This window comes from Carassius auratus, unplaced genomic scaffold (genome assembly GCF_003368295.1).
Source record: "Carassius auratus strain Wakin unplaced genomic scaffold, ASM336829v1 scaf_tig00214968, whole genome shotgun sequence".
NCBI classification, from domain to species: Eukaryota; Metazoa; Chordata; class Actinopteri; order Cypriniformes; family Cyprinidae; genus Carassius; species Carassius auratus.
Window position 1 is genome coordinate 288,501 of NW_020527887.1, and position 17,046 is coordinate 305,546.

Sequence of the window (17,046 nt, forward strand, 5' to 3'; positions counted from 1 at the left end):
CTGAGTTCAGTAATTGGAACCATTTAGAAGAATCCTGAAATGGAATCATTCAGTGCTTTAAGTGGCCCAAAAGAGGTGCCGGTACTCTGTTATAGGCAATCAGGGGCGGATTTAGACATTTTGGGGCCCAAGGCAAACACAGACATGGGGCCCTCTACATCTATTGTTTAAATAGAAATAAAAAAAAGAAGAAAAATAAAAAGGATAAATTCTATCCTTGCTCTGAACTGGGCCTCTCTGCACTATTAAGCAGCGTTCTTTGTCAGTGAGATGTTTTGGCCAGAGTGCTTGGTCATCTTCAAGTTCAAGTGTAACACATTGGTCAGAATAGCCGTGTTTCCACTACCAAGCTAGGACCGGGCGTGCTAGTGCGTGCCAGGGCCAGTTGCGTTTCCACTGTCACTTCCGGGGCTTGATCGTGCCTCGGGGCTTCCTCGGGGCCAACGGCCAGGGTTTTTTGGCCCGACGAAAACCTTGAGCCAAAGCGGGCCAGCTGGGGCTAGAGGAGGGGTTGTGAACAAAGGCGGAGTTTCTCCGTGTCTAGAGAGCGTCAGCGTGGATCATTTCAGAAAGATAACAGCTTTAACAGCAGCATTAACGACGTTTTAAAATAAGTTGAGCTCAAAACTCACTCTTAGTTCGCAGCAAGTGTTTGCTTGATCCGATGTGGATTATAATCACTAAACAAGGCAGAAATATTTATAAGCGATGTAAAAGACTATGCTCGATAAACATTAACGTTACACAGTAAACATGTTAAATATGACCGCTTGGAGAAATCAGACGTCAGCTTCTTATTCACAATTGTGTATTTATTAAGTAACATTTTATCTGTCGTCTCGTTTCAAGAGTTTAGCTCCACGTTGCATATCATCAAAATATAATAACGATTTTTGTTTGGGAGCTTTTATAAAAATAGAGAGTCTGCGCCGAGGATCATTTAAGAAAGATAACAGCTTTAACACCAGCATTAAACACTTTTTTTTTTTAAATAAGTTGAGCTCAAAACTCTCTTTCAGTCAGCAGCGAGTGTTTGAAATAACTTGATCCAATGTGGACCATACAAGGCATAAATATTTACAAGCGATGAAAAAGATATGCACGCTAAACATATTACCATAGTAAACATGGTAAAATATGACCGCTTGAAGAAATCAGACGTCAGCTTCTTATTCTCTATCACAATCGTGTATTAAGTAACTTATATTATCTTTCACAAGCCTCGTCTCGAGAGTTTATCTCACGTTGCCTATCATAAAAGAATATAGCCTAATAATGTTTTTTGTTCGGGAGCTTTTATAAAAATAGAGATATTATCATTAATTCTAAATATGACGGCTATACTGTGGCCAATAAACAGAAACAGACTCGACTGAATAAGCAGGCTATTTTCATAAGGTTAAAAATAAATAAATAAAATAGAAATAAGTGTATTTATGTGTGATTAATTTTGAGTCCTGATAAATTAAATAAATTCTATAGATAAAACATCGATGATTTTGAATTTGAATATATAACAAAGCATGCAAACAAACGGCCTCTTTTAAGCCCTGGCTCGCACTGGGCCGACAGTGGAAATGCGGCTAGTGACTGCTAGTACTCATTACTCATCAATTTTCCTAAAAACTTTTTGCTTTCCTCCTGTTTCTTCCTTTTTTCAGCACCGCTTGGGTAGCTTCGCTTCATTTTTACTGTCAACACTCTCTCTCTCTGTACACTCTGTCTATCACTGTCAATCACTTCTTCTTCGTCAGTTTTTTGGCGCATTACAGCCTTGTCACTTTCGCAGATGCGCAGTAAGTGAAATAATGGAATAGTCCAATGTAGTGCGGTGGGGGGGGGGGAGGGCCTCCTGTCTGCGACACTAATGATTTGATGCCATTTTTCGCAAATGGAGTTTTAGAAATATATATTTTGCACGAAGTAAAAAAAAAATAAAAATCTTTAAGCAAGTTAATGGGGCATTTTGGGGGCCCCTAGTAGCTCGGGGCCCAAGGCAATTGCCGACCTTTGCCTAATGGTAAAGTCCGCCCCTGTAGGCAATATATATATATATTTTCTGTTTTGTTTTTTTGATGACTCCTCTCATCCCCTGAGGTAACAACAACTATATTGAAGGGGTTTTATATACAGCAGTCAACAGGCCACCTTAATAATAAATCCTTTTATTAGTTTGTGGATTTGCTTGAGCTAGAAAGAGCTACTGAACATAAATAAAATGTGCAAAAGGATTTAAAAAAAATACCCTTAGAAAGAGCTACTGCATTCAAACTGACTCAAATGATTCATACGAACTCCCGAACTGATTCAAATGATTCGCGATCCCGCGCTCCGAACTCCCGAAATGATTAAAAGGATTCGTGATCCCCAAACTGACTCAAATGATGTGCGAATCCGTTACGAACTCTCGAATTGATTCAAATGATCCGCGAAGCCGCTCCGAACTCCCGAACTGATTCAAATGATTTGCGATCCCCAAATTGACTCAATGATTCGCGAACCCGCTACGAACTCCCGAACTGACTCAAATGATTCGCGATCCCGCTCCGAACTCCCAAACTGACTCAAATGATTCGCGATCCCAAAACTGACTCAAATGATTCGCGAACCCGCTCCCAACTCCCGACATGACTCAAATGATTCGCGAAACCGCTCCGAACTCCCGAACTGGTTAAAATGATTCACGCTCCATACTCCAAACTAGGAAGAATAAGGAAGCGTGCATTGTGAAGGGCGTTCTGAAAAGCAGTGGCGCAGACAAAGGATTAAAACCTCTATTAAAGCAGATGTCCAAATGAACTTACCGGTATGCTAAAAGCACGTTCTGGGCACACAGAGAGGTGGTGGTATGCTCAAGAGCTATATTTGGAAGTGCCGGTACTGAGTACTGGTGCGTACTGGCCCACCCCTTACGAAAATTAACCATGGTTTTACTACAAATAAAACCAAAAGACCATGGTTACTGTAGTTAAACCATGGTAACCACAAATTAACCATGGTTTTGCTATATTAACCATAGTTTAACCATGGTATTTGTAGTAAATCTGTGGTTTTACAAATGGCAGTCAATACGCCAAAAAACCATGGGTTACTACAGTTTTACTATAATAAAACCATGGTTATTTTTCGTAAGGGACTTAAAGCACTGGAATCATTGAAAATAAATAATCTATAATAATAAGGGAGTATTTTCATTTTCATTAAAAAATAATTGAATATCTATTGATTCTGAATTATTTATAGAAGAAGATAATTCATGATCAGTTTTTTGAAGACCTCATGGTTGATTTGACACTGAATGACCCAAATGCAGTCCCTCCAATGACCTGAATGCAGCTATGTTGGAGATGTTGAAGTGTGAAGCCATGCATTTTTTCATGCATGATTACACCATGATACAATAAACACATTGATTGCTAATTGCATTTTCAGTTCGCTTACATTATTGTATGACCTATCAAGCCCATCAAAACACCACTGTAGACTTTCTGTATTACAAATTCAATTTACACCAGATATGACATCGTCTGTTTGTTAAAAACCCAGCAAGTAAGATTATGCGCTGGTTTAACTGGTTTAAGATAGTTTGGCTGGTCTTTCAGCATGATCATCAGACAAAGACCCTTATAAAACCACCAGATAAGACCAGCTTGATGAAGTTGGGAGACTAGCTGATTTTCTCCCCAGCAGGGATACCACCGCAATATAATGATAATTTATCTGCCTGATTGTGGATCAATAAAACAGCTCCTGCTAAATATATAGCAGACACAATGAGCCAGCAGGAAACGTTTACTGCAAACTAATCCAGACTGTTTCCGTTCAGTGACAAACTTAGTCTTAGTCGAGTTGAAGACAAGACAAATGTGCCCCATATTCAGAGACATATTCATATATATATATATAATACTGTAAACAACAGATATTAATATTTGATTGTGTTATAGTATATGTTTTTAACTGGCAGCTCGATTAAAAGAATAAAGCTGACCTGATTCTTCATTTTCTGCTATGACTTGCACACCTCAGGATAGTCATACTGAACGGTTCGGAAATGTGTGTATGTGTGTGTGTTTCTTTTTAGTTACATCAGCCAGTGTCACGATGTCATTATCTGGAGCTATTTATCCCAGAGAGCCAAACCCACATGCATCAAAACACATTCCTGTTTATATCCACAACCAGCCACAAGTCACACACACACACACACACACACACACACACACACACACACGTATATATATATATATATATATATATATATATATATATATATATATATATATATATATATATTACACAAGACACCATTTGAAGAAAACTGAACAGAGCGGAACGATGATGTCACTCAATCAGCAATGAAATAGCTACATGACTTAAACTATATAAAAACAATACTGTTCACTATTGTCTTCCTGCTGCTTTGACACAATCTGTATTGTATAAAGCATTATAAACGTGATTTGACATCTTGATATATAAATATGTGCAGTGAGCATTTGAACCTTCTGTAATAGTAGCATATGAGTCCCTCAGCTGTCCTCAATGTGAAAAGATGGATCTCAAAATCAAATAGCTGTTGTTGGAAAGGGTTCAAATATGTAAAAGATGCTGGATAACCGAAGTATTTGTGGGAGCTGAAGGATTTTACTGAAGAACAGCAGCCAGTTTAACTGTTCAGGACAAACAAGGGACTCGTGAACAACATTCCCAAAACAACAAAAAACAGCTGTGGATCATCCACATCACAACACAGGGTCATTTTTATAAATTCAACTATTACTTTCTCTTGTGTTCTATATATGTAAACGCGTTTTATGTTATTTTTATGTTAGGACTAAATGTTAACTGATTTCACATTACATCAATTTTTATTTTAGCTCATAGGTTTACAGAGTTTAGGAAGCATTACTCCACAGAGTCAGAGCGTGGGGGCGATGAAAGAGCAGGGCACACTTCCTCCCTGGCTGCACACAGGAAATGATTCAACGGCCTTCAGACAATGCTAACACACATTGTCAGCCTGTCCAGAGTTAATGTGATTGGATTCAAACTTCCACCAGGAGGCAGGCATGGATAAGCAATGTTCGACAGGGTTAACTTGGTGCGTCTTGAAGAAGCCTCCTCCTAAATCATGTGCTAATAAGAGAAGGGAGTGCTTTCCAAAGTGCTCATAAAGCTGTTAGCATCACAATGGCACAAAAAAAAAAAAAAAAAAACATGCATGAATGAAAATCACAGTTGAATCCGAATCAATCCTCAAGACCCGTTCACACACAGAATGAAAGTGTTCTCACCAATGCATGATAGCATTCTGTTTATCAAAAGCACGCTGCAGTTTGCAGCTTTACATTCTCGAGCTCTTTAAAATCAAATGGATTCTGTTTGGCTGTCAATGATTTTAATCGTTCATACCTAAAAAAAAAAAGTTCTGAAAGTGATTTCAATGATATTGTTTGTCTGTGTCTTTATTGCTAGCCTAGTTGCGGTGTGAATCTCCCTTACGAAAATTAGGACCTCGGGAATTCACACTCCTGAGTGGAACTTGCCAAGTCCAAGCTACCAAGGATGCATGTCTGAATGTTGCATACTTGGCATTGAGAAACAGCTTTTGTTTCCTTCCAAAAGTAACCTGCTCTTTTTGTCTGTCAATGTGTTACTTCGCTAAGTATTTTTCACTGTGTGATGAAAGCGTGACAATCCAATCGCCTCAGTTCAACAAACACGTGAACTTCTCTTACTCTTTACTACTAGTTATAGCATGAAATAAACACAAATGATCATCAGAGTTATGTCGTCTCAGAAAGTTGTCAATACACCATAGTCCACTGACATTAAACTAACTTTTCTGTTTGATTTGTTTGTTGGACAAATGGTGGATTCAGTATTATAAACACCCGTCAATAGCAACGGGTGTTTTCCAGACCCATCTTATATATTTTTTCTCATTCCAGAAGCCATTGCACTCAACTATATGTCAAAATAAGGAAAAAAGGAATATCACAACTTCTGTTAACTTCGACTCATATGCATGAGCTAGTTAAAGCAAGATGAATTCGGATTGGCTGTCAGTGTTATTACCGATCTTGAGCTGGAAAAAAAAGTTCTGAAAGTGATTCCAGCAATTACGTTCCCATGTGTCGTTATCATTAGAGATGTGATGTTGAGTTCGTTATTCTCATAGAATAAAAATGTTTATTAAAACTTAAATCATTGTTATCATTATAGTTATTGTCTTTGTTGTGAACGGGCCTTAATTTTTTTTTAAGACTTAACATTTCTTCATCCTGTTGCTTCCATCATGTAGATTTCTTTTTACACTTCTCAATAAAAAGTAAAATAATATAATTAAACTAGATTTTTCTAAGTGTTTTAGAACATTGTTATGTGGTTGCTAGGGCATTGTGGGTGTGATATTCGAGTCTCTATTACCTGCTGTTCTCTAAATATGTCTTGGATTCATAGTCATCGCAAGTCTATTTGATTTTTCAAACTTTATGGACCAGTATTTATCTTTCTTCAAAAAGCCACATCATTTATAACAGTGGTTTGTTCAAAGCTCTCTTAAGTGTAAGTTTTAAATATAAGCTACAAAACATATGAGATGTAGACATGACCTGAATGGGCAATAGCCACTGTAGAATTCATCTTTGCTGAGTAACGTCATATAAAATTAACATGCATACACGCACACTTTTTGAAAGTGTGTGTTAAAGTTGTAGACTCTGTGCCTGAAACAGACACAGTAAGCAGATCTGTAATGACATCAGCAGGACACAGCATGTTTAGTTCATTATTGTTCTAGGGTTCTCTCTGAAAGTCACGGTCGAATCCCACAGCCAACTTGTGAGTAAAACCTGATGATTCCCGAATGGAATAGATATGATGTCTAACATTAACAGATATTTGAATGACTCTATTGCCCCCTGGGTACTAAGGTTTTTATTGGCGCACAAACTTAAAAATTTTAACATGCAACCAACCTTTTAATTTTTTTATGCATATTTCGGTCTCATTGTGCAAGAAACTTTAAAGCATATAAAATCTTTTTTTAATTTAAAGTGTAACTTTCTCCACCACTTAACTACAAAAATTGTAGTTATTAACGCAAACTATTACATTACAAAATATAATCAGACTACTTTTAGATTACTTTTTACTCATTTGTTTATTACATTAATATAAATAACAATCGTGTACCATATTTAAATAAAAATGTGTGCTGTCAAACGATTAATCGTGATTAATCGCATCCAAAATAAACGTTTTTTTTAAAAATATATAATATATATGTGTGTGAACTGTGTATTTTTATTATTTATATACTGTATAAATACACACACATCCATGAATATATTTAGGAAAAAATAAGTTCAGTTTATACATGTAAAAAAATGCATATTAGCAGTAGGAACATTTCAAGATGAAAAAGAATAATGGAGAATCAGTCAATTGTGAATACTTTATTGCTTTTTTGTGAATAATGTACAATCATGTAATCAATAAAAATGTAACTAGTCTAGGAGTATTTTAAAATATTATATAATCTAATAACAAGTACTTAATTTTTGGAATATGATTATGTAATTCAGATAGCATGTAATATGTCACATTTCGTAAAAATAATTTAAAATTAATTTCATGTTGATGCATGTTCAACGAAACCACGTGCATGAAATGTGTTGGCCAAAAATTCGCATCTGTGTTTGGGTTTTGTTTTGACTAAACTATAGTCCGGATGTGGTTTGTGCAGTTTTGTGTAGTTGCTCAGAGCTGCTGGCTTTTGTTTTCCTACTGTTTATTCTGCAATCAGAGAAGACAAGAGTGGATTTATGGAAGTGGATTTCCAGACTCGATGGATCATTATAAAAGGGAATTATTAAGTGCTTTAATGGGCCATAACTATTGCTACTAATGCTTCGTTGTTTTTCCATTTCAGTAATTTGTTATGAAATCTTAAATAAAGCCAACGAGACCACAAGCCTACGAAAGGTCACAGGTTCGGTGTTACATTTCATCTGGAAAATATTGTGAGTTATCACATCAACACAGCATCTCTCATATGAACACTTTCATAGCTTATATTCATTATCTCATACAAATTAGATTAACCATTGTAGCTTGGGTGATTTGGAGGCGTCGCAGAGGAGATGTCATAGATTGAAGAAGCCAGGAGGAAAGTTCTCATTTGTTTCAGACAAACAAGCAAACATAACCTTGCGCTGGCCCATGATGATGATGTGTTTTTCTGGCAAGGACAGCTCACCCTCTCATAGGGAGTCATGGAAAAACCGTCTGGTGTTTTCATCCCACCCAGAGATTTGATTTAAAGAAGAACGCCTGCGCATACTTCCGTCTGGGGGTCCGCAAACTGAAAGTGTCGTGAATGACCTACATCGCAGTTCTCTCTCACAGCTGCTGCACTGGAAACTGAGAACAAAATCTGCTAACATGTCTTTTTTTTTTTTTTGATGTAGAGCTGCTGCTATGATAATGTTCATTTTAATTTGATGATAAAATATTTTTATATCTCACGTGGGGCTCACTATGTCCCATAAATCCCACTGATGTCAAAATAACTCCACATGCATGTCACTCCTAAACAGGGGCGCCGGACTGGGGGTAAAACCAGTACTGATTACCAGGGCCCCAAAGGAAGAGAGGGCCCTTGAAAAGTCTGGAATATATATTTTCAAGGGGATGGGGGGCCCATTAGGACTGCCTATGCATAGGGTCCGGGATCTTGTGCAGCGCCCCTGCTCCTAAACATCAGTACCATGTCCTCTAGCTCATTTCAACAAACCTAAAAACTAATGCTAATACAGCCAGAAACATTCTTACCATCCACCATAACATCATGACATAAGCCAAAACATCTAGAAATGTTTTAACAACCTGCCAGAACACCTAGCAATCCTCTAGCAATCAGCCAGAAGAACACCCAAGCAACATTCAAGCAATCAGTACGGTGTAAAGCATCAATCATTCATTAATACTGCAATTTAATGATATTTCCCTTGAAGGGATTGCTCTTAATTTTTCTGTAATTTTATTACAATTACTTTTGATGTAATAGCATCAATACTGTATAGATTATGGAACAATTCTATATAAAACAGTAATGGATTTAACATTAAAATTTCACATTTTCAGAACAAACTAGCAACACTCCGATATAACGCCCATCTGTATTTACAGGCAAACAACACTCACATTGTCTTTAAAACATTAACAGAAATTAGGGATGTGTTATATTTACAAAAAATGGCATCTCAATATTTTGGGGGATTCTTTTTTTTGTCTTGTGCGTGGATTAATGTTTTGTCAAAAACTGATTTATTCAGGAATAAAACACAGCAGTGTTGCTCTGAGATGCACAAAAGTTCTGCTCCAGCTTTGTTTTAACTATTTTTGTTGATGAAACAGAAAAAATTAAAAAAACCTATTGAACTATTGCACCTAAAATGACACTCATTTAGTAGTAACTTCCTGTTTGTTAAACTGTTCTATAAATAATCACATTCTCAATCGTGCTCGCATGCTGATATTCGTGTATTTCATTATTGTGTAATATTATTTATTCAGATTCCAGAAATTAAGTTCTTTGTAGATTAGATTACATTTTAAATACTCCTAATCAGATTACAGTTACATTTTTATTTGATTACTAGATTACATATTATTTACACAATAACAATGAAGTATTCATAGTTTAGAGAATTTTTCATTCCATTTGTATTTTTATATTAAGATGGTGTATCTAAATCAATGTGATAAATCTAAATGTAGTCTAATTATATAACATAATATGTGTAAATGTGTATCAGTTACACTGTTAACTTTCTAATAGACTTCATCATGCAGTGAAGGCTTTTTTACTCTTGACGGCGTCTTTTTTGTTTTTTGCATACAGTACTCATACAAACTCTGATGTCAGCTCACACATCGTTAAAGCAATGGTTACGATATTATTTGAGATATTATTTTAATATTATTGTATGTCAAATTTAGCATACATTTTGTTTGTTTCTCTATAAGGGCATCATTCAGGAGTCAGGACAAGGTCAAAGTTCAAAGTTGAGATTTGTTTTAGCATTTATATATAATTGCTTTTTTGTTGTTTTTGATTGCTTCCATTGGCCTTAAAAACCATAAAAGGGTCTGCTAAATAACTAAATGTAAATGCAATGATGCATCCACAACTTGATTTATAGTGATACCCAAAACTAGGGGAAAAATCAGCAATATTTAACTGCTCTTGGACGTGCCTCTGCTGGAAAAAAATGTGGCTCTCCTCAGAGGGGCAAGAGAGGGCAAATGCCTCCGGGGTTTGTTTCCTGAGCATGCATTAGGATGCATGAGGATCCACGTTGAGTGCTCCACTTACTGATCCTGTACAAGCTAGACACAAGGAGTTTATGAGTTCTCAGACAGACAGTCAGTTTCTCCACGGATTTCCTGCGGCCTCCGTTTGACTGGAAATATGCGGCGTCATACACGAACAGCCGAGATGGGAACAAAAGAATGTTTGTGATGAATGAACAATGACTTTCCCTTGACCAGGGCAGTGTCTGAGCCATTTGAGATAGTTGCTGATATTGTGTAAGACTTCTGTTTGAGGTTCAGTTTTGGCTGCTTTCAGATGTACATCTGTCATGGGTGAGTAATATTGCGCAACAGACGTGTCGCGGAGGAAACGTTAAAGATGTAGCTCATCCAAAAAGCTTTTACTCACTCTGTCTTGATCCAAATCGATTAGCTTTTGATTTACAGGAAACACAAAAGAGAACCTTTACAGCCCTTGGACATTCAACTGGTAGAAGTGGCCACTTCTGTCACACTCTAAAAATGACAAAAACATTGTGAAAGAGGCATGAAACCCATACAACACACGCTCTAAATAACAGATACTAAAGTTGGCCCATGATGATCTTTTATTTGGCATGCAATGTCATATCACAAGAGGAGAGAAAAAATGCTTCGGGTTGTTGGAGATGAGTCTCAAGCAGAAATCCAACATATTTATCATGTTTTTGCAATATTGCAGTAGCTTTACCAGTGTGCCTGTTGTTTCTGGTCATATCTGGAGCTTGGAGATGCAACTGGATGTAGTTCAGTGTACAATGAAGCATGTATCAGAGCTAATGGCTCTTCACTGGCTCATGTAGAGTTCAGTCCCGACTCAGTAAGAGTGTCCACTCATAAATTTAGACAGTTGGAAACTACAAGGACATAATCAAAAACAGAAAACTGTGGTTCCTCGGAAGCACAAATATGTCTCACTAAGAGACATTTGAAAATGACAACGAATGCTGAAGAAGCTTCAGGAGATGGAGAAGGTTGCTGTATTCTGCTTTATTTTATTGCATTTGGTTGATGCTTGTTAGTAACTGATGACATGTCATCTGAATCCAAAAAATTAAGAATTTGTAATTAAATTACATTTTAAAATGCTCATAATCAGATTAAAATGTATGGATTAAATGATTACAGATTATTCACACAATGGCAGTATATTATTCATAATTTACTGATTCTTCCCAATTCTTTATTTCTTTTTAAATTTTTTGTCAAACCACTTTGACCTTAAAATACTTACTTGAAATCCCTTCTGAGATTTAAAGTTAATATTTCAATAGTTTAACAATATATTTGCTTGTTCTCTGATATTGGCTTAGGACCATACATTTTATTATTATTCTTTATATTAAATATAAAAATAATGCCATTTAAATCTATAAACAAGGTATGTAAAAATGAATCTAAAAAGTAGTCCGAAAGTAGTCAGAAAACACGAAATGAGTAATCTTGAAAATTGTAGTCACTAATGTAATCAGTAACAGATTATAATTTAAGTAATCAACCCAGCACCATTTCAATGACAAATTAAACAAATATATGCGCATATGGTTGTGTAAAGTCCAGCCACTTAAAAACAAACACCATTGATAACCAGGATGTTTGCTGTAGAGGAACATCTTCAAATAGTGGAAAAACACACCTCAAATTAGTCATATATATATATACACACTTATACACTTAATTCATCTTTTTATTTATCCTAAAGAATTGTACAATGAACATCTGAGACATTTAAGTTGATACATATTTACCATTAAAGTATAACGCAACATGACTGCATCAAGCTGTGCAAGAGAACCTCTGAGCAGTAAACTTTCCTTCTCGACTGGTCCATTAGACTTTGGTCAGGGGTGTCAAACTCAATTCCTGGAGGGCCAGAGCCCTGCAGAGTTTTGTTCTGACCCTGCTCCAGCACAAAAACCATGTAGTTATCATATAAGCCTGAAGGACTTGATTAGTTGGATCAGGTGTGTTTAATTAGGGTTGAAAGCTTAACTCTGCAGGGTTCCGATCCTACGGGAACTGAATTTGACACCCCTACCTTAAGAGGAAAGTGAAAGAGGAAAGGTTAGGAGCTTGAGGTAAGCAGTGTTATGCTGATTTCATGTAGCATTTTATTAGCTAGTCAGTAAACCTGAGTTGTGGCAGATGATTCATATTATGATGATCATGCTGAATTTCTGACACTGTTAGAAAATTATCATAGGCTATCTTTGGTCGCAAGACCATGTCAACGGCCATCTTTGAACTGCTCTCACTGAATTTACATTTACATTTATGCATTTGGCAGACGCTTTTATCCAAAGCAGTGCATTCAGGCTATACATTTTTCTATATTAGTATGTAGTATGAATGACATAAAATCCACGACCACAGAAATCGACACAATTGTTTTCACAATGACAATCTTTCATCAGGAACAGCTGAAATCATGCAGTGTGTCGAAGGATTTAAGTGAATAACACACAGAACAAACTTTCTTTGACAAATTCAGAAAAATGTCTCTGCATTTGTTTGTGATCAGCACTCACTCTGCAAACTGCTTTGGTATCTTGGATGACTGATATGTTTGGCATGGAATGAGTTTGGATGTAAAGCTGGGTTTCACAAATCTTAAGAAAAGCAATAAGCAAAAATATAGGGTCATAGGATACCCATTTTCCACAAGTTGATATACTGTATGGTCTTAATGGAAAGGCTGTAACATAGTTTGGTAAAAATTTCTCAATGGTGGTACAAAAAATATTTTTACCCCGTCAAAAACCGCTCTGTTCAGAGCACGCAGTTTTGTAGCATTTGCCTTTAAATGTTAATGAGCTCTGCTGACCCCGCCCCTCTCTTCCAGCCGCTCTCAGAGAGGCTGTTTACTTTAGCTGCATTAATCCTGAAACTTGTTAGCACATTATTGGGAAAGGCGATTTGCAGAGATTCTTAAAAAAAACCTTAAATAACTTCTGTTGGTAAAACTGGATCACGAATGATTCACACGAACATAGACACATTTAGGTAGATCGGGGGTGAATTCCCTTCAGAAACAAAGGTAATCCACTGCATCTTCAGCGGCTCAGATGTTGGGAGTAAATGATTACTGCTATGTACTGCTATCCGTCCTTCGGATGAGACGTTAAACCGAGCTCCTGACTCTCTGTGGTCATTAAAAATCTCTGTGACCTCGGCATCCTGGCTCAATTCGCCCATTGGCCTCTGACCATCATGGCCTCCTAACAATCCCCATATCCGCTGATTGGCTTCATCACTCTGTCTCCTCTCCACCAGTAAGCTGGTGTGTGGTGGGCGTTCTGGCACACTATGGCTCCCGTCGCATCATCCAGGTGGATGCTGCACACTGGTGGTGGATGAGGAGATACCCCCTGACTATGTAAGCGCTTTGAGTGCCTTTAATGTGTTTCGTACTCAACAAAGATTTGGAAGATGGTTTATTCTGAGAGCACTAAAAAAAGATTTACTTCCCCAGCAAGTGGCCCTTTCATGTTATATGTCCTGATGGTTCAAACTGAGGCTTCGTCTACACAACAACGATGTAGTTAAAAAAGGAAACGTTTTTTCCTTGAGTTTTTAAAAAGTTTCACAAATACACCACAATGTTTTCAAAACTATTTGCGTTTACACGTATCCGGGAAAGCAGGCAAAAGTGCTGTATTACATATGCCAGGCCAGTAGTTGGCACTGTCACCTTGTTTGTAAACAGTACCTGAAGGGAAGTGATGATTATATGTTGTATATGATGCATCTCCGCTGTTGGTTGTAATATTGGTGAAGTAAATCCACACTTTGCTGAACAAGGGTTCCCAAACTCTTGAGCTGCAACAACACTACCATGTACTCCGCCATTGTTGTGTATGTTTGTTTGCACTTGCCTTTAAAATTGACACATACTGTGAATGTCTACATATCAAACTCATCACCGTATTGGGTAATGGTAGCGTTTTCAAAAACATGCACTTTGCAACCTGTTTCAAAATATCAGTCCCCAAAACACAATTGCTGTGAAAATGAACAGGCAAAACACATAAAAAGTTTCCTGTTTTTGGCTGAAAACGTTGTCGTGAAAATGACCCCTGAAATAGTCTGAGCTCCAAATGCTCAGAGCTGCTAGTGATTGATTGGGTGAACACTCTACCAATCTGACCTCTTGCTTATTTAAACAAGGAGAGGTAACCCAATATGTTAAGAGCTGAGATCACCAGGGAGCTACTGATTGGTGGCAGCTAAAGATCAGGGCTGGAAGCCCAATGGTTGTGGGTTCAAAACCCAGAAGGGGTTTGAGTTCAGAACAGGAGGGTTGCTGATTTCAGCTTAAATTTGAGCCTTTAAGCAAGAAATTTGAAGCCTGAAAGATACTATTGCATGGAAAAAAGTGAATGCAAACACTTCTAGCAATGCAATGCAATGATGTGTTAAAATGTTTAATGGCACAGACAACTGAAGGACACTATCATCCAATTGAGTAGTGAGATTTGTTACTGCCACAGTAGAGTAAAAAAAAACGTTTTTAATGCACCAAGGCTGGATTTATTTGATCAAAAATACAGTAATATTTTAAAATGTAAGTTTAAAATAGCTGTAATATATACTATATACTTAAACATGTATTTTATTCCCGTGAAGCTGAGTTTTCAGCATCATTTCTCCAGTCTTCAGTGTCACATGATCCTTCAGAAATCATTCTAATATGCTGATTTACTGTTTAAGAAACATTTATAAAATATTTATCTTTCAGGATTATTTGATGAATAGAAAGTTAAAATCAAAACATTAGATATTAAAAATAGAAATTTATGACATTACAGTTGTCCTTACTGTCACTTTTGATTAATCTAATGGCCCCTTGCTGAATAAAACCGAACTGACCTCAAATGTTTCAATTGTAGTGTACATGCAGCAGGCTTGCACACTTCAGCAACGTATATTTCTCAACTAACACTGTCCTAAGTTTGTGCTTTGGATAAGCAGCATCAGCTAAATAACTAAAAACCACAGAAAGAAAAACACACACACACACACACGCACACACACTGGCTTGTGGCTATGAACAAAATGTCTGACTCAACATGGAATCAATTTCTTTACTGTAAATTTTCCAGTGGCTGGCGCAAACATTTGGCATGAAATTGCCAGACGGGGAAAGTAAAGACGAAAGGACAAAAACGTTGTAAGAATTTCACCACAGGTCAGTGGTAAACCTGTTTGCAACTCACCGTGATCCTTTAACTCCCAAAGCGTGTCTTTTATTACCATGATGAAAGGTTTTCATTTAAATGATAAAAAGCACACACTGATTCAAAGTATAATTTGCCAGTTTGTGGAAAGTTAGTCATATAGTTGCTCTACAAAGTAGGAAAGTTCAAGTTAACAACTTTAGCATCACTTTTCCCCATAAATCACGATCTAAAGTCAGCCATATATTAAAGCCACAGTGTTAATGTCTTCTGGAAACTTTATAAGGCTTTGTGTAACTGTGACACATGTTGTAGAATTATTAAAATTGGCTGGTTATTTTAACAGCATCTTATTCTGAAGTTTGTCAAAGGTTCAAGTTTGCAGGAATATCAGTGCTGTGTGGTAAACACATCAGAATATTACCCACAATTCATGCTAATTATTTTGTTGCACTGCTGATTACCCAGCATGCTTTGCATTGGGGATTTGATTACTAAGACTACTATAAAATCTGTCAGATGAATTTAGAGGGTATTCATAGTTGGCTGTACCTTTACACTCCACTGTAATGTTATTATTGTATATGCATGCTACAGTTAAGATATAGTAAAAAGTGTTGGTCTTGTTCATTATTTTTATACTTGTTGAGTTAGTGAAGGGAGAAACAAAGCTTTTCCAATGTTGTATTATCTAACCAGTTGTTTGCAGAACATTGTACATCCTGATGATGTAAATCACCAAAATGGGTGATCAAGGATGTTCATGTACTTCCTCTAATTTTACTTTACTACACAGTTGTACAGGACTGGTTTAAAGTTTTTTACTTCAAAAACAAGTAAAAAAAAAAAAAAAGAAAAAAAAGAAAAAAAAGAAAAGAAGGCGTGTTCTAGAAACGTTTCAATTGTGAAACAAACATAATGTTCTGGACAAAGAAGCATGTGCATGAGGTTTGGTTTGTGTCTGACGAGGTACACCCTCCCCAAAGGAAGGTTCTCAGAATTATTTGAAGCTCCACCCTGAGTTTTTAAAGATTTACATCTGATTCCCAACTATGGGATGCCACATTTTCAGTCAGCCAGATTTTACAGAATTATGCACTCTGTGGAATTTCCTTTCGATGGCTCACTTCAAACATCTGAGCTGCATATGAGGCCAACAGCATGGGAAGGCTGACCTGTCAGAACCTTCACACAATATGAAAGGACCGTGGAGGATTTACAAACACCTCATTAGAAGTCAATCTCTAAACAGGGACCAAGTGCTAGTTCTACAACAATTGTTAACGTGGGATGAAGGTCTAAGTGCTAATAGCCCAAATGAGAATCACACACTGATCCTAAAGTCCACAAGACGGTTTCTGGAGGAGTCATGGTTAATGATGTTCTTATTCAGTATTTTTTTTTCTTGTTTCCCAGTACAAATGACCTATTTAAACATTTCTACATTTACTTGAGAATGGCATAAATGGCGTAAGATATTAAAAGTGCAGTGAGTGTTTTCTGT